Source organism: Pelodiscus sinensis, chromosome 6 (assembly GCF_052426305.1).
Source record: "Pelodiscus sinensis isolate ZL-2025 chromosome 6, ASM5242630v1, whole genome shotgun sequence".
NCBI classification, from domain to species: domain Eukaryota; kingdom Metazoa; phylum Chordata; order Testudines; family Trionychidae; genus Pelodiscus; species Pelodiscus sinensis.
The window spans coordinates 122,258,797-122,286,004 of record NC_143057.1 but is presented as its reverse complement, the minus strand read 5'-3'; the positions used below and the strand labels follow the sequence as shown (position 1 = coordinate 122,286,004).

General features: G+C 44.1%; 1 long non-coding RNA gene across 1 annotated transcript in view; it reads right to left on the bottom strand.

Moving 5' to 3' along the window:
• Positions 1 to 336: 336 nt before the first annotated feature.
• The window catches only part of LOC112543657 (uncharacterized), an 82,120-nt gene continuing 55,248 nt past the window's right edge, over positions 337 to 27,208 (bottom strand). Inside the window, exon 3 of the long non-coding RNA XR_012904529.2 lies at positions 337 to 521. This is a non-coding gene — a long non-coding RNA (uncharacterized LOC112543657). The remainder of the gene's footprint in view (positions 522 to 27,208) is intronic.

Below are 27,208 nucleotides of genomic sequence, written 5' to 3'. Positions count from 1 at the left end.
TGTCAGTTTACTGTTGACAGAATGCGGCAGTAGTCTAGACGCAGGTGAAGCTTTTTTTTAAAAACTCTGTAGTCTAGACACACCGTTGAATGAGGGACCTCCACAGCTAACAGAGCAATTTACTGTAGTTTGTGCTAAAGAGCCAAACCTTAGCAAAGGAGGGACTATAAAAACTCATATGTTCTGCAATGTAGCAGAGAGGAAACTCTACAATATATACTCACTAGCGGGTTACACTTATATGCCACTGGCATGTGCTATTTCTTTAACCACCACGCTCGGCATTCTCAGACAGGAACTTCGGGGCTACAGAAATCAGAAGTGTAGAGCATGAAATACCTGGTATCATTTAATCCGATTTCATAAGTGACAACATTGCATTTGGGAAATGAGATAATGAATGGAGTCTCCAGTGAATTTCCATCTTAGCCAGGCTGCTGTGTGCGGCTGTACAGCCTGCTGTGCCCTTGATCCATCTGTTGATTGTTAGCACTTAGGCAGATAGCTTGACAATTTAAAAGCTAAAAAGGCAAAGAGAAAAATGCAGTAAAGTTAGCACTTAAGAAGGACAGATGGACTGGAGTTTGATGTGCGTCACTTATCTGGTACATAAAGAGACCCAGGGAGACATTTTCACCCCAATGAAGTCAATGGCAAAACTCCCTTGGACTTCAATAGGGCCAGGATTACACTCGGGATGTCCCAGTTTTTAGGGGACAGTCTCAGATTTTCATGCAATGTCCCAGTTGTTTCAGTTACATCTTTCTGGGTTCTGAATTCCCCAGTTTTCCAGTTCACCAAGCAAAATTTCCATTTTTTCATCATTACAGTTGTGTGTTCCAGATGTGTTACAGTCCCAATATACAGGCAGTCCCCGGGTTACATGGATCCGACTTACATCGGATCCCTACTTACAAATGGGGTGAGGCAACCTCGCACTAGCTGCTTCCCCCCAGCAGAGCAGGGAGACACAAAGCTAGCGTGTCCCCCCCCCCCCAGCAGACCAGGGAGACGCGGAGCAACTTTTCTCAGCAGACACCTCAGCTTGAGAATAAAGGACTGAGGGAAGTGAGGTGTGGGAGAATAAAACTGAGCTCTGGAGAAATGTTTGGCTAGAGTTTCCCCCTACAATATGTACCAGTTCCGACTTACATACAAATTCAACTTAAGAACAAACCTACAGTCCCTATCTTGTACGTAACCCGGGGACTGCCTGTACTTCATGATCTTGACACTCTCACTGTGTACTGAACAACATGTTTTGACCTAAACATTGTGTCGGGCTTTACTTTGTCATAGCTTGTCATTTGCCAGAACTGCCATACAAGTCTGGGGAGTTGTCTGTTCAGAGTACTCTGAGCAAGACTCCTGCTCTCACCCTCAGTGGTGGAGTAACATAAGAAATGCAAACTGGATCAGACTCGAGATCCTTCTAATCAACTCTTCTGTCTCTGCCCGGTGCCAGCACCAGAAGCTTCAGTGGAAACTTCAAGAACCTCACAGAAGGCAGGTGCAGGATAATCTGTTACTTACATTGGTTTCATCCTAGCCTCAAATGAGTAGTGAGCACTTAGGGTATGTCTATACTGTGGTGCTATTTCGGGATACTTATGGTATCCCGAAATAGCTAGTCCGTATCTTTGAAACAAACTTGTTATTTCAAAATATAATGGGCTCGCTATTCCGATGCCCCTGTTACCTCGTTCCACGAGGATTAAGTGACTTTTCAGAATAGCAGTCCATTTCAAAATAAGTGCTGTGGAGACAATGCCAAATTATGAAATAAGCTGTTTCAGAATTAAATCAAAATAGGCTATGCAATTTGCACGGCTCAGATTACATATGGGTATGTCTACACTGCCCCCCTAGTTCGAACTAGGGGGGGTAATGTAGTCATACAGAGTTGCAAATGAAGCCTGGGATTTGAATTTCCCGGGCTTCATTTGCATAAAGCCGGCCAGCGCCATTTTTAAATGCCGGCTAGTTCGGACCCCGTGCCGCGCGGCTACACACGGCATGGACTAGCTAGTTCGGATGAGGCTTCCTAATGCCTCGAGGCATACAGCTAGTTCAGATTAGGAAGCCTAATCCGAACTAGCTAGTCCGTGCCGCGTGTAGCCGCGCGGCACGGGGTCCGAACTAGCTGGCATTTAAAAATGGCGGCGCCCGGCTTATGCAAATGAAGCCCGGGAAAATCAAATCCCGGGCTTCATTTGCAAGTGCGGTATGCCTACATTACCCCCCCTAGTTCGAACTAGGGGGGTAGTGTAGACATACCCTATCTTATTTCATGCTGAGGGCAGTGTAGACACATTCTTACAGTCCTCTTGAAGCATAAATGTTTGTTATCAATATTTATGGGAAGTCTAGAGCTATCTCTTTATGTATCTAATTTGATAACATAATTCTATTGAGTCTAGCTAAGATCTTGACCACAATAAATTCCTGTGGAAATGAGTTCCACAGTCCCACAGTCTAATCACTTTTTCACACAATGTGCATTTTCTTCTATTGGTTTTGATTTTCTATCTTTTAATTTAGTTGACTTGTTCAGGAGATAATAGATGCCTGGTTTGCCTTCTGTAGATTTTATATACTCTTAGCATATCCCCTATTATTCATCTCCATCCTAAGGAAACAATTCTGGGATTATTTAATCCCTCTGAGACTTTTTACATGGGTCATTCTCACCTCCTCCTCTAAACCTCTCTCTAGTTCTGTAACATTCATTTTGAGACTGGGTGACTAGCATTACATAGTATGCTAGATGAATCGACACCATTGATTTATATAATGACATTATAATATTCTCTGTGTTCTCTACCAGTTTGTCCCCTCATTTCATATGCATTATCATAGTGCTTTTTTGACTGCAGGTGTCCATTAAGCTCAAGTCTTCATTGAGTTATCTGTACAGATGCCCAGATTGATCAGGGTAATTTAGAACCCTATAAGATGTCTGAGTAGTTTTATATTTTTCTCTACAATCTGCATTGGTTTGCATTTATCAACACTGACCTTCATTAGTTATTGTGTTGACCATTCACCTGACTTAGTTGGGTCCCTCTGAAGTTCTCGGCACCCTCTCTGGTCTTGACTAACCTAACTAACTTTTTGTCATCATCAGCGGTTGCTAACTCACATCTCATTCTTTTTTCCAGATCATTAACTACAACCTTGCACCTAGTATTGAAACTTGAAGTCTCCCTTTTTAACCGCTTGACATCAAGGCAATTGATCATCTAATTTTGCTTTGCTTTTTTGTTTCATGGATAGTTTTCAATTAATGGCTATATTTTGCCTCTTACCTGGGTCCTTGGATTCTACTGGGGTTTCATCATCCCTTTTGACAATTTACAGAAATTATGCCAGTTGGGGTCTCTTTTATTCATTACTTTTTCATCATGGTCAAAGATCTCTAAAAGATTGTGAAGCATGGCTTTTCCTTTGCCATGTTGGTTAGAGGGACTAGAAAGGAAGGCTTCTCTGTAATTCCTTTACCCCTCATTTACCTCATTTACTTCTTCTTGCCAGAATCACAGAGAGGGGGAAGGAGGCACATAAGACACAAGGGCAAACCTTGTCCATTCTCGGAGCCACTCCAAAAGCAACTTTTACCCTGGTGGAGTGTCTCAAAGAAAGAAAGTACAGCATGGAGCTCTTGTGACCTTCACAAGGTGTATGCCACCCAGTTGTCCCTGCTTGTTTAGTTTGAAAATATGGTTGCCCTCTAGGTTCAGTGTGAGGTGAAATAGTGCAAGCTTCCCCATACTCTCCCTGCTTTCGGGCCTCAGCCCGACATTTCAGGCATTGCCAGTATGGTAAGTCATTCTCTATGCCCATTTGGGGTACAACTACACTACATACTCCCAAATAGCTTATATTGAAATAGCGCATCTATACTACAGGGAAGCCTCAAAATTAGTCTGAGGCAGGTTTCCCTAATGTGGACGTGTTACCTTGATTTAGAGTCTCAGAAGGCACTAGGGAGTAATTAGTTTGAAAGGCCCCGGAGAGGAGTTATTTCAAAATAGCAGCATCCATGCTACAGCATTTTGAAACAGCTATTTTAGAATAGGAATTATTTCTTGTGAAATGAGGTTTACAGAAGTCAGAATAAGCCACCTGTTATTTCAAATTTATTTTGAAATAACAGAATTGCTGTGTAGATGCTCGCACTGTTATTTCAAAATAACTGTGCTATGTAGACGTACCTGTGTGTCTAGACTATAGAGTTTTTTCAAAAAAAGAGGCCTTTTTAAAAAAAACGTCCCCTGCGTCTAGACTGCTGCCACGTTCTTTTGAAAGTAAATCGAAAGAACGTGGCAGTTTTTTCGACCATGGGAAACCTCGTTTTATGAGGAAGAACACCTTTTTTCGAAAGTGCTCTTTCGAAAAAAGGTGCTATGGAATGCAAACTGTGCTTTTTCAAAAGAGAGCATCCAGACTGCCTGGGTGCTCTCTTTCAAAAAAGCGGCTTGCTTTTTCGAAAGTACTGGTTGTAGTCTAGATGCTCTTTTTCGAAAGAGGATTTTTCGACACTATCTTTTGAAAAACCCTGTTTCAAAAGAGGCTTGCAGTCTAGATGTAGCTGGTGATTGACCTTTCACTGTGTCTGCTGACCAGTGGGCCAACCATGCATGTGGAGGCAGGATGGACAGTTGTCGGCAAGAAGCTCAAATGACACATCCAGATCACTTCAGGGAAGTCTCACAACAGACTTCAGATGCTAATAGCAAGTCCAGTCCACGGTTAAGTTGGAGAAGCCCCTTGTACCACTGGGGTCTGCCTGGGTAGAATGTTGCAGGATCAGTACTTTGGCCTATAATTAACTGACATAGACTCTCTGTTAAGGAGGCTGCCTTATTATTGTTGGAATGAAGGGAATCTGTGTATGTGGCAGGCATGTTTGCTAAAGACTTACTTGGATTTTCCAGGAAAATGGGAAGCACTGGGAATCAGTGAAGTGAATTGAGAAGTGATCTGGTGTACACCTCAAAGATTACATAGATACATGTATTTAAGCTAATTCATTTACATTCCTTCTATTTCACTTCCTTTGAAGTCTGTCATGCTCCAGGGATATTCTGGACTATTTTTATGAGGAGAGCTGGATTTAATGTCTCCAAATTGCACTGTCTGGTTAAAGTTCTGGAAGATAATTTTTGAGGCATGTACATGAGAAAGGTCTGATTCCTCCAAAAGTTCATCTTGCTATTCAGCGACTTGTCCAAAAAGCTGTTGTTATTTTGAAATAATGGGCTTGGTAGAGTGGATGCTCTCTGCTTGTTATTTCAAAATAAGGTGAGTTATTTCAAAATAACTCCACAGTGTAGACATGCCCTAAACACCCCCCAACTTGAGTAAATGCTGAGATAAATAGCTTTTACTCAGAGGCTACATCTAGACTGGCAAGTTTTTCCGCAAAAGCAGCTGCTTTTGTGGAAAAACTTGCCAGCTGTCTACACTGGCAGCTTGAATTTCTGCAAGAACACTGATGATCTCATGTAAGATTGTCAGTGTTCTTGCGGAAATACTATGCTGCTCCCATTCGGGCAAAAGCCCTTTTGTGAAAATGCTTTTGCGCAAGAGGGCCAGTGTAGACAACGTGGTATTGTTTTGCACAAAAAAGCCCCGATGGCGAAAATGGCGATTGGGGCTTTCTTGCACAAAACCGTGTCTAGATTGGCACGGATGCTTTTCCACAAAAAGTGCTTTTTTCTGCAAAAAGCTCATCATCTAATAAACCATCTTGTTAGTCTTTAAAGTGCTACATAGTCCTTTATTTTGTTTCTGCTACACCAGACTAACACGGCTACATTTCTATCACAATTCTATGTGCCAATCTAGACGCTCTTTTCCGCAAATGCTTTTAACGGAAAAACTTTTCCGTTAAAAGCATTTGCAGAAAATCATGCCAGTCTAGACATAGCCAGAGAGTTAAGGTAAGTCTACACAGTAGGGCTAAAGTCAAATTAAGCTATGCAATTTGAGCTACGTCAATTATGTAGCTTAAATCGAAATAGCTTAATTTGGCTTTTGGAGCTATCTACACAATAGGAAGTCAAAGAAAGAATACTCTTCCTTTGACTTCCCTTACTCCTCATAAAGGGTACATCTATACTGCAACACTATTTCAAAATAACAAGCACAATTCTGAAATAACTTAGTCCGCTTCTACACAGCAGGCAGTTATTTCCAAGTAGTGTCAAAATACTGCTAAGCTGGAGGACTTCTTACTTCAACACCTGTAGCCCTCATTGTACAAGGAATAAGGGAAGTTGGAGGAAGAGTTGGATTAAGAAGTCCTCGAGCTCACCATTATTTCGAAATAATGGCTTGCAGCGTAGACACACTCTTTGTTATTTCAGAATAACAGTTATTCTGAAATAATGCTGCTGTGTAGACATAACCTAAGTGTGCAACCAGATCTCGCACTGGCAAGCAATTAAGTTCCTAGAGAACAGGATCTAACTGACAAGTTCCCAAGAAAAAAATAGCTTGTAAAGATTTATCAGTAACATGCTCAAATAAATAGCCAATCTGTCTTACTTCAGCTAGGTTTCCTTTTTCTTTCTGTTTGTAATGATGTCCATCTGTGGTGAATTATTTCGGTATGGATGCAGAGAGGTTATTCAGCTGCAAATTAGCATTATTGACTCTGTCATTATCCCAGGCACTGCTGTTTAACCATTATGTTCTGTTTACACTTTATAAAGAGGCTGAGCAGGGATGTAACTCGATAATACAGCAGGACTGTATGGAAAATAAAATTGTCATATTTAACCACTAGAGAGAAAAAAAATCTGCCATGCAAAAGGCTTTTGTTTGGCTTCAGCCCTGGCGTTCCCTTGCCAAAGTATTCCAGCCTGACAAAAACCTCCACAACAATGCCTCCTTGTGCTATATCTCCAATGGCCCACGCTGGAGTATTGCCAGCAGCAGCTGTGGATTCAATGACAGACACTCTGAGGGGCCAGTTTATTGCTTCCCTTTTCCAGGTCACAGCTTCTTTCAGGAACATAAACCCTCTGTAGGGAGGTGGCAGTTGAAATTCCTGACAAGTTCAGTGCCACTGGGAGACTATGACCACAGGCTTTTAGGAGCAGTTTTGGCCAGCCCCGAATGCTGAAGTACACCGCTGTCCTTGTTAAGTGCTCAGATAGCAAGAATTCTCATTTATTTTCATTTCCATTTAGCTAGGAGCATCAGGCACCCTCGTTATCAAATTTACTGTGCTTGTTTTTATCACAGCCTCTCTCTCCCCCCCTTTTTTTTCTGAAATGCTGCAGTACAATGGAGTCTGCAGGCTCTAATATGCATTGCTTTGCAGATCCATCCTGGGCTCTGTTATATAATTTTTTCATTATTCTGGAGTTATTCGGAACTTGTGGAACACGGGACTAACATTTAGCAAATGCTTTGAAACGTGTTTTAGCATTCATGAATCACAGAATCATAGAGCTGTGGGACTGAAAGAAACCTCGAGACACTATCTAATCCAGTTCCAAGCCTTATCTAGACCATCCCTGTCAGGTGCTTGTCATTCCTGCTCTTAATGATGAAGGTTTCACAACCTCTTTAGGTAATTTACTTCACTGCTTCACAATTCTGACAGGAAGTTTTTCCTAATGTCCAACCTAAATTGCCTTGTGACAGGTTGGATCACAGAAATCATTGAGCCTGCTTACCTATCTACCCTGTCATGCGAAGCCAAAAACTCTGGTCTCCCCAGCATGAGCACAGAGTCAGGGTCACAGCACACATCTGAGCAATACAAACACAGAGAACCACTCAGCTTTGGGAAGGGACAGTCACAGGGACATGACACTGGACCCAGGTGCACATTCCCAATGGGATCAAAACCCCAGATAAATCCGTGTTACTCTGCATACAAGTTTTATACAGAGTAAGCTTATAAGTTCACTCTCTTTATCAATGAAAGAGAGATATGCACAGTATTATTTCCCCTCTCCCACCATAACAATTATTTACACTGGGCTTATTACAATAAAACCTGTGTTATCCGGCATGATCGGGTTTAGGGCATTCTGGTTATCTAAAAATTCTGGTTATCTGAGGGTCCCATCAACCTAGGAAAAACCGATGGACAATAATAATAGGAAAACTCATGTTTTTAATATTGGTAGTTTTGTAGTGTGAGGAGGCTGGTTTCACATTTCTATTTGGAGTTAAAGATGATTAGTACTTCTTAATTAAAAAATTGTTAAGCCAATCATGGTAAACCAAGCCAGGCCTGTGCGCCTGAAGATGTGACAGTATTGTGGCAGAGGGAAATGCCGGTTAACAAAGTTTTCTGGTTAACAGAGTGCTGGATAACAAAGGTTTCACTGTAATAAAGTATAAAAAAGTGGGATTTAAGTGGTTGCAAGTGATAGCAGAGAGATCAAATTAAGTTACTAAGCAAAATAAAACAAAATATACCAGCTAAGCTTAATATCCTAAGAAACCTGTTATTATCTTAGCAGGAGTTTTAATAATCTTTTTCACAAGCTAGGTAGCCTCTGAGTTTGGGTTCAATCCTTCCCCTTGTTCAGCCTTAGATGTTTCCAGAAGTCATCATGGTGGCAAGCAGAAGTGCATTGATGTCTTGCAACTGCCAACTCCCTCTATTATTTGGTTCCCTACCTATATGTTGGTATCCTTTCACACCCCAGTGGAAAAGTACTACCTTAAAAATGGATGCCAGCATCATGTGACCCGGTTACATGCCTTAGAAGGACCAACCCTAGTCCAGGCTTACAGGAGCACAAGATTATTCACAGTTCAGTGTTATTCGACCTCTAATCATTTTGTTTGCTCTTCTTTGGACTTTTTCCCATTTGTCCACATCTTTTCTGAAATATGGTGCCCTGAACTCGTCACAATACTCCAGCTGTGGACTAATCGGTGCAGAATAGAGCAGAAGAATGACTTCCATCTTGCTTATTTCACTCTTGTTAATTCCTCCCAGAATTATGTTCACCTTTTGTTTTGCAACAGTGTTTCACCATGGACTCATATTTAGCTTGTGAGCCACTGTGACCCCCAGATCCCTTTCCCCAGTACTCCTTCCTAGGCAGTCGTTTCTCAATGTATATGTGTGCAATTGATTATTCTTTCCTAAGTAGAGTATTTTGCATTTGTTCTTACTGACTTTCATTCTGTTTTCTTCAGACCACGTCTTCAGTTTGTCCAGATCATTTTGGATTTTAGTTAGGCCAGCCAAATAAGTTGTAGTTCCTCCCAGCTTAGTGCCACTTGCTAACTTTGTATGTATACTCTCTGTGCCTCTCTCTAAATCACTGATGAAGTTATTAAACAGAACTTTACCCAGGTCTGATCCCTGTAGGATTCCACTTGCTATACCCTTCCAGCTTGAATGTGAACAACTTATAACAACTCTCTGGGAATGATTTTCCAAACAGTTCTACCTCCACCTTATAATAGTTCCAACCTGATTGTATTTCCCCAGTTTATGAGAAGGTCATGTGAGATAATATCAAAGGTCCTAAAATAATCAATATAATATATGTCACATCTACCACTTCCTTCTATTCACTAGGTTAGTTGCCCTGTCAAAGAAAGCTATTAGGGTGGTTTGACATGATTTGTTTTTGTCAAATTCATGCTGATTGTTACTTATCATCTTATTATCTTATAGGGGATTGCAAATTGATTGCTTAATTATTTGCTCCATTATTTTTCTGACTATTGATGGTAAGCTGACTGGTCTGTAATTCCCCAGGTTGTCCTTATTCACCTTTTTATAGATTGGCAGTATAAATGTTTATATAATGGGAAGTGGTTGCTCAAATGTGCATCAGTTAGCCCTAAGTGGGAACATACTGTACTGGTTTCAATAATGAGTTTAGGAGCTGAGTACCTCGTGTAATAGTTTGGTTTTAAAATGTGCTGTTGACATTTGGTAATCTAGACCAACACTTTTAGAACAATTTGATCTCTGCTATTACTGAGTTAGTCCAACACTTTCTTTTAGGTCCCCCTCTCTCCCAAACTCCTGGATGGATTTTAGTCTTAATGGAATTTGCATTAAGCCATGAAGAGGACATGGGGAAAAAGTTTCCAAATGTGGACTCCCTTTTTATAAAACTTTTTATAAAGAAACACCAAAAATACTATTGAATGTACAAGTAAACCTCTTTTGGGTTCATAGAGCTTGGCCCTTTACAACATTTTTTTCCCTGAGATGAGAAATAATGATTGTTCTAGATGGAGGAAGTGCTACCGGAGGAGAGGGAGCAGAGAGAGGGGGAGAATAGCAGGTTGTGCATATCTGGAACCTTAGGCTTTCACGGAAAGATGCAGTATAGAACTTCCCAGAAGGCTGGAAGGGACAGAGTAGCCAATCAGTGAAGACCCAAGACAAGAGCCAGGAAGAGCATGGTGATAGGCAGGAATCACCTAAGAAAGACATATGGAGCTAGACCCAGAATCGCTGCTGCCCAGAGCTGTATGGAGCCATGAGTCCTGGGGCTGTTGACTTTTCATTAGAATAAGAAGGGAGGCTGTTAGCTTGTTTAATGGGAAGGTTGTTGCTCTGTGCGGCTTTGCAGAGAGAGACAGAAGAAGGCACCTTTGCAGAGAGAGACAGAAGAAGGGGTTTGTTGGGGGACGTTTACAGGCCTTGAAGACAACTAGGAGCACCCAAGACTCATGGCTGGACTAGAACTTTGCTTAGGATGCTTGAACTCTCTCATATACATAATAGATGTTCTGATCACCAGATGAGGTATTCAGCACTTTTTGAAAATCAGGCCCCTTTTAGGAGTCTGAGGGTATGTCTACACTACCCCGCTAGTTCGAACTAGCGGGGTAATGTAGGTATACCACACTTGCAAATGAAGCCCGGGATTTGAATATCCCGGGCTTCATTTGCATAAGCCGGGTGCCGCCATTTTTAAATCCCGGCTGGTTCGAACCCCGTGCCGCGCGGCTACACGCAGCACGAACTAGGTAGTTCAAATTAGGCTTCCTAGTTCAAACTACCTAGTTCGTGCCGCGTGTAGCCGCGCGGCACGGGATTCGAACCAGCCGGGATTTAAAAATGGCGGCACCCGGCTTATGCAAATGAAGCCCGGGAAATTCAAATCCCGGGTTTCATTTGCAAGTGTGGTATGCCTACATTACCCCGCTAGTTCGAAATAGGAGGGTAGTGTAGACATACCCTCAGAGGGTATGTCTACACAGCACCCTTATTTTTGAATACTGTCCGTTATAAGAAAGCGAGCATCTACCAAGTAATTCTGGGTATGTCTACACTACAATGTTAGTTCGAACTAACGGACGTTAGTTCAAACTAACATTCATAGCCGCTACACTAGCGCTCCGCTAGTTCGAATTTGAATCGAACTAGCGGAGCGCTTAGTTCGAACTAGGAAAACATCATTTTACGAGGATTAAGCCTAGTTCGAACTTACTAGTTCGAATTAAGGGGTGTGTAGCCCCTTAATTCGAACTAGTGGGAGGCTAGCCCTCCCCAGGTTTCCCTGGTGGCCACTCTGGCCAACACCAGGGAAACTCTATGCCCCCCTCCCGGCCCCGGACCCCTTAAAGGGGCACGGGCTGGCTACGGTGCCCATGCCAGGTGCAAGCCTGCCAGCACCCAGCCAGCAGACCCTGCACCTGGCATGGCACAGAGCCACCCACCCGATGTCCCCCAGCCCACCCCCTCTTCCCGGGACCAGGCTGGCGGCTCCCGGGAGCTTGCCCTGGACCGCAAGAGGCGGGCACCTTCCTGGGCTAGTGCGGACATCGTGGACCTCGTCCACGATCTCCGCACTAGGCACAGGAAAGTGGCCGGCTAGGGCAGGAGAGCTGCCAGCCTGGCCACCCAGGAGCAGGTGTGCATGAAAATCAAGGGGGTCCACTGAGACCCCCGACTCTGAGCCCTGAGCTTACAATGGCCGTCCTGGGTCAGACCAAAGGTCCATCTAGCCCAGTAGCCTGTCTGCCGACAGCGGCCAACCCTAGGGACCCTGGAGGGGATGGACCAAAGACAGTGACCAAGCCATTTGTCTCGTGCCATCCCTCTCCAGCCTTCCACAAACCTTGGGCAGGGACACCATTTCTACCCCCTGGCTAATAGCACTCCATGGACCCAACCTCCATGACTTGATCTCACTTCCCTTTCAACTCTGTTCTAGTTCTAGCCTTCACAGCCTCCTGCAGCAAGGAGTTCCACAGGTTAACTATTTGCTTTGGGAAGAAGAACAACTTTCTCTCACTAGTTTGAAGCCTGCTACCCATTCCTTTCCTTTGGTGTCCTCTAGTCCTTCTTTATGGGAACTCAGGAAGAACTTTTCTGAATGCACCCTCTCCACCCAACCCCTGCTTTTAGAGACCTCTATCCTGTCCCCCCTCCATCTCCTCTTTTCTAAGCTGAACAGTCCCAGTCTCTGTAGCCTCTCTTCATCTGGGACCTGTTCCCAACCCCTGATCATGTTAGTTGCCCTCCCCTCTCCCAGCCTTTCTCTTCCCCTCTCCCACCTCCTTTTCCCAGTCTCCCCCAGTTTTGTTCAATAAAGACAGAGTCAATGTTGGAAGAAACATTATCTTTATTTTGTACATCAATAAGAAGGGGGGCTAGGGAAGGGTAAGTGGAAGGAGGTGAGGGAGGAATGGGGTACGAGCCCCCGATGGGGAGGACTGGGCTGGCTCTGCGGGCTTCTGGGGGTGGAAGCTCTCCTGCAGCCCCCCGATTGTCCCCTCTCCCCAGATGGCAATCTGCGGCAAGTGCAGCCGGGCTGATGGCCGAGTGGTGTGATGTGCCCAGTGTGGGTACTCCAGGCAATCCAAGCCAGGACTGCTTTGCAAGCGGGGCACCCCTTAGAACTGTCTGTCCGGGGTGGGGGTCGGGACCCTTGAAGCGCAGCCCTCGGCTAGCCTCAGACAGCATCTCCACGCTCTAAGTCCTCCTCTGATGCCCTGCTGGCACTGCTTCCAGCCATCCTTAAGCCCTGTTCAGGGTCCACTCAATGTGGACTTGCTAGTTCGAATTAGCAAAACGCTAATTCGAACTAGTTTTTAGTTCTAGACGCGTTAGTTCGAATTAGCTTAGTTCGAATTAACTAATTCGAACTAAGTTAGTTCGAACTAGCACTGTAGTGTAGATGTACCCTCTGTTATTTCAAAATAATATTGAAATAAAGGGAAGCTTATTCTGTATTTGTAAACCTCATTCCACAAGGAATAATGCCTCTTCCAAAACTGCAATTTTGAAATAGTGGTTAGTGGTTGGGACACTCCACTGCTGCTATTTCAAAATAGCTCCTCCCCAGGGCCATTCAAAGTAATTACTCCCTAGTGCTTCCTGGGGCTCTAAATCAAGGTATCACATCTACATTAGGGAAGCCTGCCTCGGACTTATTTTGAGGCATCCCTGTAGTGTAGATGCACTATTTAAAAGTAAACTATTTCAGAGGATTTCTTCCAGAATAGCTTATTCCGAAATAAGTGTGCAGTGTAAACATACCCAGAGAGAACAGCTAGAAATGAAGGTACCACCAATCACTTCTAGAACTCTTGATCATGACTTATTCACATTACTTTGTATTGAATCCCATTCTGCTCCATTCATTCATCCAAAAATTAATCTCAATGGATTGCTGTTTGAGGCATGGATTTTCTCTTTTTTCTCTTCTGTAAGGTCCCTGGAAAACTATCATTGCTAACCAAGTTTAAAAAATAGTCTCTCTCTCTCTTTAGACTAGAGATTGAGTCTCTAGATGTCCTGTCATTGTAGATTGTTTTCTTGTCTGAACTGACACCGAATAAACAATCAAAAAATATTGCAGCTTGTGAGTTGTTGTCGGCGTTGCTTTGGGTTTGCAGAAATTTGAGGTATTTTTATTCACATCCTTATCTGTCAGTCCTTGAATGCTGAAAGATTTCTAACTTCTTCCTTGAAATGTGTCAGGATGGATAGAAGATGATTGCAGCTATTTAGAAGGAAAATATTGAGATGCAATACTCTTCTTCATCAACTACCTAAAGCAGAGATGGATGGGTGAGCACTGAAATATACCTGTGTCCCCATGCCCCCCATTAACCTGTCTCACTACAAACGCCATATTGTCACATACTAGCGCTGTATTTCACTCTTGTAAGACCCCGTACAGGTGAAGTCGTCCAACATTAAAGCTTGGAAAGAAAATTGAATTTTATCCAATTAATCTACTTCAGTTTACAGACTATTCATAAGCAAATCACTATTTCCGATTTCCTGTTATTCAAATGTATTTAATGCATTTATTTCCCTAAACGCTTTTTTGTTGGCTTGTTTTTTTTTCAGGCAAGCAATTCACTAAGAGCACTTCATACTCAAAATTCGTGCTCTGTGGCTCGGTTGCAATTTGTTAGATAAGGCACATGGTACTGTTCATCTTCACTGGCTGGATGAGTGCACAATTGGATTGTGTTTGCACCTACCCACATACACACACACACACACACCGTCTACAGTAATGACACGCACAAACTTACATTAAGCAAACCCTTTGAAGTTTACAAAGTCAATCACTCAAAAGTGAGGCCATGCCAGAATTATAGGTGCCTGAGCAACCTTAATGTAGCCTCCTGGTATGAGTACATGAGGAGAGTTTTAAATGACATTGTCACATACTCGTTTTTCCTCAGGACCCCCGTCTCTTTCAGTGCACAGTGCTCATCAGAGCTGGCCCAAGCTACGGACTGACCGGGCTACTGCCCGGGGTGCCCCATTGTAGGGGGCACCATACGGGTCTGCCAGACTGGGCAGGGGCAGGGCTGCGCATGTACCGGGTGCCTGGGGGCGGGGCCGCACATGGGCCATACTTCTGGGGGCGGCATTGCGCTCTCGGGGTCCAGGGCGCACGAATGGCTTGGTCCTGCCCTGGTGCTCATTTAATATTTTTCATCCCATCCTTCAGTCTCTTTGCTCAGAAAGTTCTGTTCTCGCTCCCTGTAGTCTCTGTCTCAGATTCTGTTTCTCCGCTGCCGCTCCAAGCCCCAGTCTTGTTGCCCCATCATTCTCCCCTCTTTCTCTCCCCTGGCTCCACATTGGATCAGTCTCTCCCTTACCCACTCTGGCCTCCAGATGCCTCTCTCCAACTCACATTCCCCATCCTCACTGGCTCCCAGTTCCAGTCTCCTCCCCTTTCTCAGTATTGTCTCCCCAGCTCCCTCTCGAAGGGTACGTCTACACTACAGCGCTAGTTCGAACTAACTTAGTTCGAATTAGTTAATTCGAACTAAGCTAGTTCGAACTAACGCATCTAGAACTAAAAACTAGTTCGAACTAGCGTTTTGCTAGTTCGAACTAGTAAGTCCACATTGAGTGGACTCTGAACAGGGCTTAATGATGGCCGGAAGCAGTGCCGGCAGGGCATAAAAGGAGGACTTAGAGCATGGAGATACTGTCTCAGGCTAGCCGAGGGCTGCGCTTAAAGGGTCCCGACCCCCACCCCGGACACACAGTTCTAAGGGGTGCCCCGCTTGCAAAGAAGTTCTGGCTTGGAGTGCCCTGAGTGCCCACACTGGGCACATCACACCACTCGGCCATCAGCCCGGCTGCACTTGCCGCAGGCTGCCATCTGGGGAGAGGGAGTAATTGGGGGGCTGCAGGAGAGCTTCCACCCCCAGAAGCCCGCAGAGCCAGCCCAGTCCTCCCCATTGGGGGCTCGTACCCCATTCCTCCCTCACCTCCTTCCACTTGCCCTTCCCTAGCCCCCCTTCTTATTGATGTACAAAATAAAGATAACGTTTCTTCCAACATTGACTCTGTCTTTATTGAAAAAAACTGGGGGAGACTGGGAAAAGGAGGTGGGAGAGGGGAAGAGAAAGGCTGGGAGAGGGGAGGGCAACTAACATGATCAGGGGTTGGGAACAGGTCCCAGATGAAGAGAAGCTACAGAGACTGGGACTGTTCAGCTTAGAAAAGAGGAGACGGAGGGGGGACAGGATAGAGGTCTCTAAAAGCAGGGGTTGGGTGGAGAGGGTGCATTCAGAAAAGTTCTTCATGAGTTCCCCTAAAGAAGGACTAGAGGACACCAAAGGAAAGGAATGGGTAGCAGGCTTGAAACTAGTAAGAGAAAGTTGTTCTTGACAAAGCAAATAGTTAACCTGTGGAACTCCTTGCTGCAGGAGGCTGTGAAGGCTAGAACTAGAACAGAGTTGAAAGGGAAGTGAGATCAAGTGATGGAGGTTGCGTCCATGGAGTCCTATTAGCCAGAGGGTAGGAGTGGTGTCCCTGCCCAAAGTTTGTGGAAGGCTGGAGAGGGATGGCACGAGACAAATGGCTTGGTCATTGTCTTCGGTCCATCCCCTCCAGGGTCCCTAGGGTTGGCCGCTGTTGGCAGACAGGCTACTGGGCTAGATGGACCTTTGGTCTGACCCAGTACGGCCATTGTAAGCTCAGGGCTCAGTGTCGGGGGTCTCAGTGGACCCTCTTGATTTTCATGCACACCTGGTCCTGGGTGGCCAGGCTGGCAGCTCTCCTGCCCTAGCCGGCCACTTTCCTGTGCCTAGTGCGGAGATCGTGGACGAGGTCCACGATGTCCGCACTAGCCCAGGAAGGTGCCCGCCTCTTGCGGTCCAGGGCAAGCTCCCGGGAGCCGCCAGCCTGGTCCCGGCAAGAGGGGGTGGGCTGGGGGGCATCGGGTGGGTGGCTCTGTGCCGTGCCAGGTGCAGGGTCTGCTAGCTGGGTGCTGGCAGGCTTGCACCTGGCACGGGCACCGTAGCCAGCCCGTGCCCCTTTAAGGGGTCCGGGGCCGGGAGGGGGGCATAGAGTTTCCCTGGTGTTGGCCAGAGTGGCCACCAGGGAAACCTGGGGAGGGCTAGCCTCCCACTAGTTCGAACTAAAGGGCTACACAGCCCTTAGTTCGAACTAGCTAGTTCGAACTAGGCGTTAGTCCTCGTAAAATGAGGTTTACCTAGTTCGAACTAAGCGCTCCGCTAGTTCGATTCAAATTCGAACTAGCGGAGCGCTAGTGTAGCGCATAGGAAAGTTAGTTCGAACTAACGTCCGTTAGTTCGAACTAACTTTCTAGTGTAGACATACCCCCAGACCCTTTGCTCACTCCCCACAATGCACCCCGATGTCTCGTGAGCTGGCTGGCTCTCAGTCCTAGCCTCCTTCCACTGCTCGTCTCAGATCCCCTCCTTCCCTCTGCAGTAGCCACATGCAATAGCTTCCTCTTCCCTCCCCAGGCCAATGGCACTAGAACCCTTTTAATAGTGGGAGTGTTGAAACCAGCTGTTAGCCCTGTCAATGCCCCCCACATATGGGGCTGGGAGAAGTGCTTTGTCTACTGGAGTGTAGGACCTGGACAGAGGTAAGAGGGGTCAAGGCTGGGGCTGGCCATAGGGCCAGGCACAGAGCTCCAACTGTGGGGCCATCTGCTGGCACTCCAGAAACAGAGCCCAGACTGTAGGGTTGGGAGTGGGGCCAGTGGCCGGAGAGCAAAGCCAGCACACAGTCATCCACCTCCAACACACTCCAACTCCTGTCCCACCCCTGAACCCTCTCCCACACCCCAACCCTCTGCCCCAGCCCAGCAAAAGTGAGTCAGCGTGGGGGAGAGAGAGTGAGGGAGGAAGGAGGAATGGTGCAAGTTGGATGAGGCTTCAGAGAAGGGGCAGGACAAGAGCATGGCCTTGGGGAAGAGGCAGGGCAGGGATGTTCAGTTTTATGTGATTAGAAAGTTGGAAACCTTATTCCTAGCACAGAGGACCCCCGTAACCAAGGGTACGTCCACTGCATGCTATTTTGAAATAAGCTATTCCAGAATAGCTATTCCAAAATAGCTTATTTTGAAATAGCATGTCCACACGTCAGGGATGCTTTAAAATGAGCCTGAGGCAGGTTTCCCTAATGTAGACATGCTATCTCAGTTTAGACCCCTATGAAGCGCTGGGAAGGAATAACTTAGAATTTCCCTGCTTTGAAATAGTAGCAGTGAAGTATCTACACACGCCTTATTTTGAAATAGCTGTTTTAGAACAGGCATTATTCCTCATAGAATGAGGTTTATAGTTTTCGGAATAAGCCGTCCATTATTTCAAAATTATTTCAAAATAATGGAATGGCTGTGTAGATGCTTTCATTGTTATTTCGAAATAACACTCGTTATCGCGAAATAACTGCAGAGTAGGCACACCCCAAATGTCAAGATCCTCCTTCAAAGTATAAGGGCGCTGTCTCAGCTTAATTAAATGGCCGTACGAAGTTTGTAAGATGGGAAAAACAATGTATTTTCCCCTAATTTTGGAAATAGCTAAACTATTTTGGCTGAACTTTTCAAAAAATTAACTCAGAAGCAGACACCTAGCGTGGAACATTTTAGCATAAACAGTTATAGTTTGGCAAAGTTAGTGGCAGCAGAAATCAGGGCTTAATGAGGTAACCTTAATAATAAATAAGAACATAAGAACATAAGTACTGGGTCAGACCAAAGGTCCATCTAGCCCAGTATCCTGTCTGCCGACAGTGACCAGCACCAGGTGCCGCAGAGAGGGTGGACCGAAGACAATGATCAAGCGATTTGTCTCCTACCATCCCTCTCCAGCCTCTGACAAACAGAGGCCAAGGACACCATTTTATCCCCTGGCTAATAGCCTTTTATGGACCTAACCTCCATGAAATTATCTAGCTTCTCTTTAAATCAACAGACCTACTAACCTTGCCTATAATAAACCATTACACATGGTAATAAAATACTACCTATTATCATCCTATGGAACCCTATCACATTCCAAGGTTCACTTTATGCAAAAGCACATAAATAGCTTACCTCATGGGAATAGTCCTCTTTAACTCAATTGGACTTTTGAATGCATGCAATTTCTTTCCTCTTTAAACGTTTGCAGGATCAAACCCTCAATGTGCCAGTATTCTGTATATTTTAAGGATATTAAGTGCACCTGATCATTTGCCACTCATATATGCATAATGTACTCTCAGTCCCTTTGTGTTTGCTTTCTGCATGCTGTACTGATCTCAGTGTGAGAAGACATCAACTTGGAAAGTCTCTGATTTTTAGAAACCAGACTTGAAATGCACATATTCATGTTGGAATTGAGAGTGCTTATGGAATATGATTATTAGACTGGGACCAACACTTCAATGAGTGTCTAGGAATGGTACCTGATAAATATATTTTATCACATTGCTTCACTATTTCTTGAATTGATATCACTGCACATATGCATAATATATACAGAGGTAGAAAGATATGAACTGAGAGTGTAATGATACAGAAAATAAAGAAATTCATACTGTAACCCCGCGGTTCATAAAATTGTGTTCACCCAGGCCTGCAGAATCAATGATTGAGCATTAAAAACTTTCATATATGAGTCATGAATCCTCAATTAGATTCACTAACTTCTTGAATAGTATTTGAATGAAAAGTCAATCTTATTTAACATTGAAATCGGGCAATGATTATTGATACACTGGAGGAGCCATTAACCGAGAGCCCAGAGTTGTTTAGAGAGGGAAGATCATTATAATAATAATAGCGTCTTACGTTTCCATTGTGCACTTCACTGGATGATTGCAAAAAGTTTTACCAATAGTCATGAACCCTCACATCACTATTGGGAGGGCTGTTGACACTGTCATATGAGCCTAGTGTTCTCCTATAGTGTTTATGGCCCCAGTGAACTAGGCAGCGAACAAACATACACACTTATTTATGGGTCTAATATGGCATACAATGCAAAACTTTGATAATTTATATCAGTTATTGATACCAGATCAATTCCTGTGCAGCGCTATTATGGGATATGATTCCATTTTCATCCACAATCAATAGTGCATTAATTAGAAAGATGGTAAGCAATGGCTGTGTTCAATATATCACCATGACGCTCCAGATAAATAAGTATAATCTATTGGCATTTAAAGAGACACATTAATGAATGCAGTAGGTGACCTTATCGTGAGTTAAAAATACAGTATAAGGTAGCAGCACATTTCCCATTATACCAAACACAAGACACCATCAAAATATATTGCAAAACCAACCAAAACCTCCACTAGTTGAACAAAATACGAGGTTGTGATATGAGGGTCAGACTGAGTAAGACAGAGAAGCAATAGCAGGTGTTGATGGGGCTTTTAAAGAGGCAAACATCTTACATCAACCCCACGGTATGCTTTAAAGCCTGGTCTACACTGCCACAGAAGGTTGAATTAAGATGTATAACTCCAGCTACGTTAATTATGTAGCTGGAGTCATCGTATCTTAAATCAAATTTCTGCGCTGTCCACACAGTGGGAGGTCAATAGGAGCAAACACTCCCATTGGCTTCCCTTACTCCTCGTAAGGAACAGGAGAAACGGCACTGAAGAGGGTGCCCTCCTGAGTTTGATTTAGTGGATCTTCACTAGACCCACTAAATCGAACCTCAAAAGATCAACCACATAGTGAAGACATGGTCTATGAGTTTGAAGGATTCGGGGGTGAGAGGGGAAGGTTTTTCTGGATGTCTTCAATAATAAAAAACTCATAAGGCTAAGGTGCAGACTTTCCATGCTGTGAATTATTGTCAATATCACACCTAGTGAACTGCCCTGCCATGTTACTAGCTGGGGATGGTTCTTGAGTAGCTTGCTAGTGCTCTATATAGCCCCTCATGTGCGCCAACCACTTCCCAATCAATCAGTAAGTTTTCCAGGCAGAATTTCTTAATTGGTTATGAGGCTATCTGTGCAGGTGAGAGTCATTAACATGAGCTTTCCTTGTCCAGAGAATGCTGGTACAAGTGTTCTGAAATACAAAACAACAAAAAGATACGAAAGAAATCAATATTAATGCAAGCCCTTCTAATTAGCCACAGAGAAATCAATGCAAGGAAAAGGAAATTCTCCACTTGTGGGGCTTTTCCCTCCTATAACAACCATCAGGGAATTTAGGGAGCAATATCCATTTTTCAATGTTCTTCTGGGCATGCCGGGGTGGAGCATGTCAGAGCTAATGTTGGACCTCTGGCTTTGCCATTGACTCATTGGCTGACCTTGGGCAATTCAACCCACCTGTGTAAGGCTGTTGCGAAGCTTAATATAGAGTTCTATTGTATTTAAGCTCCGTGGAGGGAGTCAGCTCTACTAGTCTGCTGTGTTATTAAATTAACTGAATACACCCGTTTTATTCAGAGCCAAAGCCAGCATCTGCTCTTGAAGCGCCAGATCAATGTATTTGGCAGATTAAGTAAGGACTCCGTAGGCAAAGGAATCTGAAATGGTAGCAACAGCAAGAGCTAGCAAGGGCACGAGGTGGGTTCAATGGCGTGACCATATGATACACAAGACTCCAGGCTCAGATAAGAGTCCAAGCTCTCCTTCTGTCCACACACAAAATTGGTCTGACTTGGGTCAACAAGCAATCAGGATTTGGGTCTAAGGGCTCTTTTCTGGTTGTTCTGTCTAAACCTACATCACCAGAAAGATCTGTCCTTTCAAAGAAGAGAGTGAGAATGAGTGCCCCTTAGCCTGCCTTCCTAATGAAGGAGCCAGGTCCATACCTTGGGTTACTGGTGTTCACTGCCAGGCTGCTGCCTTGGTGGGTGGAGTTAGGGCAGGGGAAAACTCCTGTATTGGCTGTCTGGCTGCTCCCAGGGTGGGTGGGACTCAGGACCCCTGTGCTCCCCAGGTGAATACCACCCTATCACCTAGTCTAATACAGAAACCATCCATCCTCCCTACCTTCAGGTAGTCCTTTATCCTGCTTTCCTAATGCAGGAGACAGCTCCATCCCTCCGGCAACAGGTGTTTCTCTTGCTCACTTTCCTTTTTGCGAGATGGGGGTGATGGACACATTGAAAAAACCCGTTCATAGAATCCTCCTTAAAAGCTCTTAAAAACTTGACAAAAAATGAAGGAAATTCAGTAGAAATGTCAAAAACCTCGGAGGAAAAACCACAGCGGGTAACTAACTCCCTGTAGATTAATTTATCTCAGGGTAGTTGGCCTGCTCTGGTCATGTCCAAGTTGCAGCATTTATAAGCAGTGTTGATCCCTGGCTAGAACACTGATCTGGGACACAGGAGACCTACGGCACGTCTAGACTTGCTTTCACTTTCAAAAGGAGATCTGCAAATTCGGCAGATTTGCAGATCTTCTTTCGAAAGTGAAAGCAAGTCTAGACGTGCCCTTCAGTTCACTCCCTGACTCTGCCATGTGCTTGTTGGATGATATTGGGCAAGTCACTTCTTTCACCCAGGCTTCAGTTTCCCCATCTATAAAATGGGATAATTACTCTGGCCTCCATTAAGAAGTGCTTTGAGATCTATGGATAAAAAGTGCTAACTAAGAGTTAGGTACTTTTGCCAGTGGTTCAGAAAGAAACAGGGGTAAGGAACATTGGGAATGTGCTTGTACCAATCCCGTACAATCTCTCTGGTCAAACACACACATTTATTTAGCTGGCTATTAGCCTGTTTGGTGACTTGAACTAAACCAATTGTGTTTTTCTAAATGGGAAAAAAAAATCTACAAAAAATGATGCTTTGAAAGGTGTCTGGTCATTTCACAGAAGACTTCTCTAGATAGGAGATAAAATGGGGGATCTGGGTCTGTTGAGAAGGAGATGGAGTCTGAACATAGGGACTTTCCTCCCATTCCAGGGAGATGGTGGGGAAGAGGAGGGAAGATTACCAGATTTTTTTCTTCTCTCCTTTCTTTTTCTTTGTGATATCTGTGAGTGCTGATGCATTCCTAGCTCAGTGCTGGTTCTGTCAGCAGCAGCCCACAAGTGGCACTATGCCAGACTGGAAATCCGATCGCCAAGCCTTCCAGCTCTGTTCTAAATTTAGAACTCACAATGTTTATGTACATTCTAAATTTAGCAAAACGTGTTCTTCCATCTCCAGCTAGCTTGGCAGCTTCTACTGCAACTGCTCGTGGTGTTTTCTCCAGCTAGCTCTATCACAAACTTTTCAGCTCATGAGGCAGCAAGTTATGTTTTTCCAGCTTCCTACTTTATGTCTTCCCATTTACTGTGCAGCTTTGCTTGCAGTAAGAAGAGCTAACCTTCATCTGTCTTGAGAGCCCATATGGGCTGAGAAGTACAATCTGATTAAACAGACATATTAGCCATTAGTGACTCATAATATTGTTATTACAAAACTTTTATCACACTGTGGCAGGGAACAGTCCCCAAAGAGTCTTTTGGATTGTTTGGCTGATCATGCCACTGACACCCAGTTTCTTGCTTTCATAGGCTCCCAACCACTCTGTCCTATTGGGCCAGATCCTCTGGTCTCCCCCAAACAAGGCACAGAGTTGGGGTTATTGCCCCCTTGAAGAGCAGTGCAGAAACTGAACTACTTCAGCTCTGGGAGGATGCAGGGCACAGAACCCAGGAAGCTAACCCCCAAAGAGGATCAACCCCCCCAAATAAATCTGTCTTTCTCTGCTCTGGTCTACACTAAAGCTTTATTTCAAAATAACGCACCTTAGGTCGAATTAATAGGCAGAACGTCCACACTACCAAGTCCATTATTTTGAAATAACGTGGTGGTTATTTTGAAATAATAACACCGGCTTTCTATGAGGAATAATACTTATTTCAAAATAGTTATTTCAAAATAGCTGTAGTATGGAGACTCCCGTGCCGCTATTTCAAAATAACTACTTCCCAGACTAATTCAGACTAATTACTCTCCAGTGCTTCCTGGGACTCTAAGATGAGGTAGCGCATCCACACTAAGAGAGCCTGCCTCAGACTAATTTTGAGGCTTCCCCATTGTGAGGACACGCTATTTCGATTTTGTTATCTCGGGAGTTATTAAATCAATTTTAGTTATTTCGAAATAGTTTCCTAGTGTAGACATGTCCCCAGAGTTAGCCTGGGTGGCATCGCCTGCCATAGGTAGAGGCTGATCTGGTGTCCTCTGGAAAACTGGCCATGATCTGTTGGTCTGATCCTCGTGGATGCCAAATGTCATCCCTGAACAAGCAGGGGAGCACTGCCACAGATGGTTTAGGAAAAAAAATCAACAAAAAGCTTTGAGCTCTGGAAGTCAGGTTACATCTCCAAAGTTCTTCTTCTTCTTCTTCTTGTTATTAAAGAGAAGAGTCTGTACATTTTTTTTTAAAGATGAAAGATGAGTTTCTCCTTTACGGCTCTGGGTCCCACAGATTGGAAGACCAGAGTATAATTGCAGTTTACATGCCCTAAATGTTGATTCCTCGTAGAATTAACCAGATTTTTTTTAATGCAAACATCACTATCACCTTGAAGTTGCCACATGGCCAGTGTCAGTACCTGTGTGCCCATAACACAGAAGTACATTTCCATTTTTCAGGTTGCTCCTATTGAGAGTATTGTGAAAAAGAGAAGAATGATACTAAATTTATGGTACTGCCTTTAAGATTTGGAGTGTACTCTATAAGGCTGTGTTAGAAGCTTAAATATGAAAACTCCAAATTACCCATTTTCTGCACTCACATCATTCTTGGAGGAGGTAGCTTATTTACTTCCCTTCCTCCTGTGCAGTAAGAATCAGATACAGTTTGCAATAGGACTTCCATCCAGTCCTTGAGCAAGTTATTTCACAAGTTAATATAGCTCACTATTTTGAAGTTTTGCCATGTATTCCACCAATATTTTCCATCTTTTATTTCCATCCCATTTCTTCTTGTCCTACTCTGTTGTGCCAATGGGCTTAAACTGCAGCAAGGGAGGTTTAGGTTGGACATTAGGAAAACTTCCTAACTGTCAGGGTGGTTAAACACTGGAATAAATTGCCTAGGGAGATTGTGGGATTTCCATCTCTGGAGATATTTAAGAGCAGGTTAGAAAGACATCTATCAAGGATGATCTAGACAGTGCTTGGTCCCGCCATGAGGGTAGGGGACTGGACTCAATGACCTCTCAAGGTCCCTTCCAGTTCTAGTATTCTATGATTCTATGATAATCTTCGTGTGTGACTCTTTCAAATACTTTCAGAAGAGTCTTCATCTCTCCTTCAGTACTTGTTCTACCAGGGTATGTCTACACTACCCTCCTAGTTCAAACTAGGAGGGTAATGTAGGCATACCGCACTTGCAAATGAAGCCCGGGATTTGAATTTCCCGGGCTTCATTTGCATAAGCGGGGAGCCGCCATTTTTAAAACCCCGCTGGTTCGAACCCCGTGCAGCGTGGCTACACGGGGCTCGAACTAGGTAGTTCGAACTAGGCTTCCTAGTTCGAACTACTGTTACTCCTCGTGAAATGAGGAGTAACGGTAGTTCGAACTAGGATTCCTAGTTCGAACTACTTAGTTTGTGCCCCGTGTAGCCGCGCTGCACAGGGTTTGAACCAGCGGAGTTTTAAAAATGGCGGCTCCCCACTTATACAAATGAAGCCCGGGAAATTCAAATCCTGGGCTTCATTTGCAAGTGCGGTATGCATACATTACCCCGCTAGTTCGAACTAGCGGGGTAGTATAGACATACCCTCAGTACTATGTATCTGAGTCCAGACTTTCTCTATCTGTGAAAATGGGGACGGAGGGGGAATAAAGAGTCATAAATCTAACTTCTCAAGGGGGAATGGAGATGTATCCATAGGTTATTTTACTGTCTCTGACACTCACTTGGTTTTTTTTATTTTGCACAAGTCACTTAACTTCTTTGTGTTTCTAATCACAAAATGAAGATAAAAATACTTAATCATTTCCCAGGCTTGCTGTGAAACTTAATTAGTGGCTATTTTCAAGAGCTTTGAAATCCTCAGAAAGCTGTATACAAGTGAACCCTCACATACACTACTACTTATTATGAATTATTTTCCTTTGCATTGTTGGCTTCTTTGTTGTTTTTTTTTAAATGTCACAATCTCTTAGTAATGACTATAAAAATGAAAGTCACAGACAAGAGAAATTCTCTTTCGGTGACATTTAGAAAGACACTAACTCATGCTGTTTAAGTAAAATTCTTATCTGTCTTGATCAAAGATAAAAGCCAAGTTCTGCCTCAAGGCCTGGACTTTCTATGTTAGCAGGAGATTTCACATCTGCTATTGTCTCTAAAAGAGATATTTTCTTTTGACAGGTATTCTCTCTGGCTACGTTTACACTAGAGGTGGTTTGCACAAAAACGGCCGATTTTTGGGCAAAAACCCGTGGAGAGTTCACCCCTCAAAAGTGTTATTGCACAAGTAAATTTACAGTGAATCGACAGAACAGAGGGCTTTTTGCAGTATAGGTATTCCTTTTTATACAAGGAATAACTCCTTTTTGCACAAGAGTTCTAGCACAAAAAGGTGTGTGTGGACGGGAAACGGGATTTGTGCAAAAACAGCCTACCGAAAGAAGCACAGGTGCCCTTTAGTTAATGGCAATCAGAGCTTGCTTGTGAGAGAGCATCCAAGCAGTGCGGACACTCTCTTGCGCAAAAGCGCATTGCTTTTCCGATGCGCTTTTTTAGTGCGGACGCGCTCTTGTGCAAGACGTTTTTGCGGAAGATCTCTTCCACAAAAAGCTTCTTGCACAAGAAGCCTGCAGTGAAGACATAGCCCCCCCCCCCATACACACACACACACACACACACACACACACACACACACCCAGCAGGAAGTCCGAAGTAGTCATGTAAAAATAGTTCACAAATCTTTTAAGAGGGGACCTGCAACAGGCCTCTTTTTGAGTCCTCTACACACTTCCACTTTGTTTTCAACCATGTGTTGCATGTATAAATGTTCACCAAGGGACTAACTGGATTTCTGGATTTCTCAAAGTATTATGAATAGGAGACATACTCCATCCATCCCTTACTTCTTGTTGAGTTAGCACATTCCGTCTCCCATTCTGTATATAGTTAAATAAGGCAGCATAGTCTCACTCTGTGACACTTAGTAAAATGTGTGTCTTGGGCATTAAGCAAGCACTTTACAAAATTGTGCACAAGGATAGGATAGTGTATAGGGAGGGGCATCAGCATGCCATCACAGGTGTTCTCACCTCACTGCTGTGACCAGAGAAATCATGATCCATAGAGCTTCCAGAAGAGATTGTTTTACTAATTTGACTTGACACAAGTCTGGGCTTCCCAGATAAGATAATGTGCTGGACAGAATCCTATTCGGTCGCAAGTGCAACAACACAGGGCAGAGTCAAATAAGTAAGAAGGGAAAGCACGGTGCTCAGGGCCAGGACTCCAGAACTGAGCATAGAGAAATAATGCGTATCACGAGGACAGAAGAGTTGCTATTCCCCCA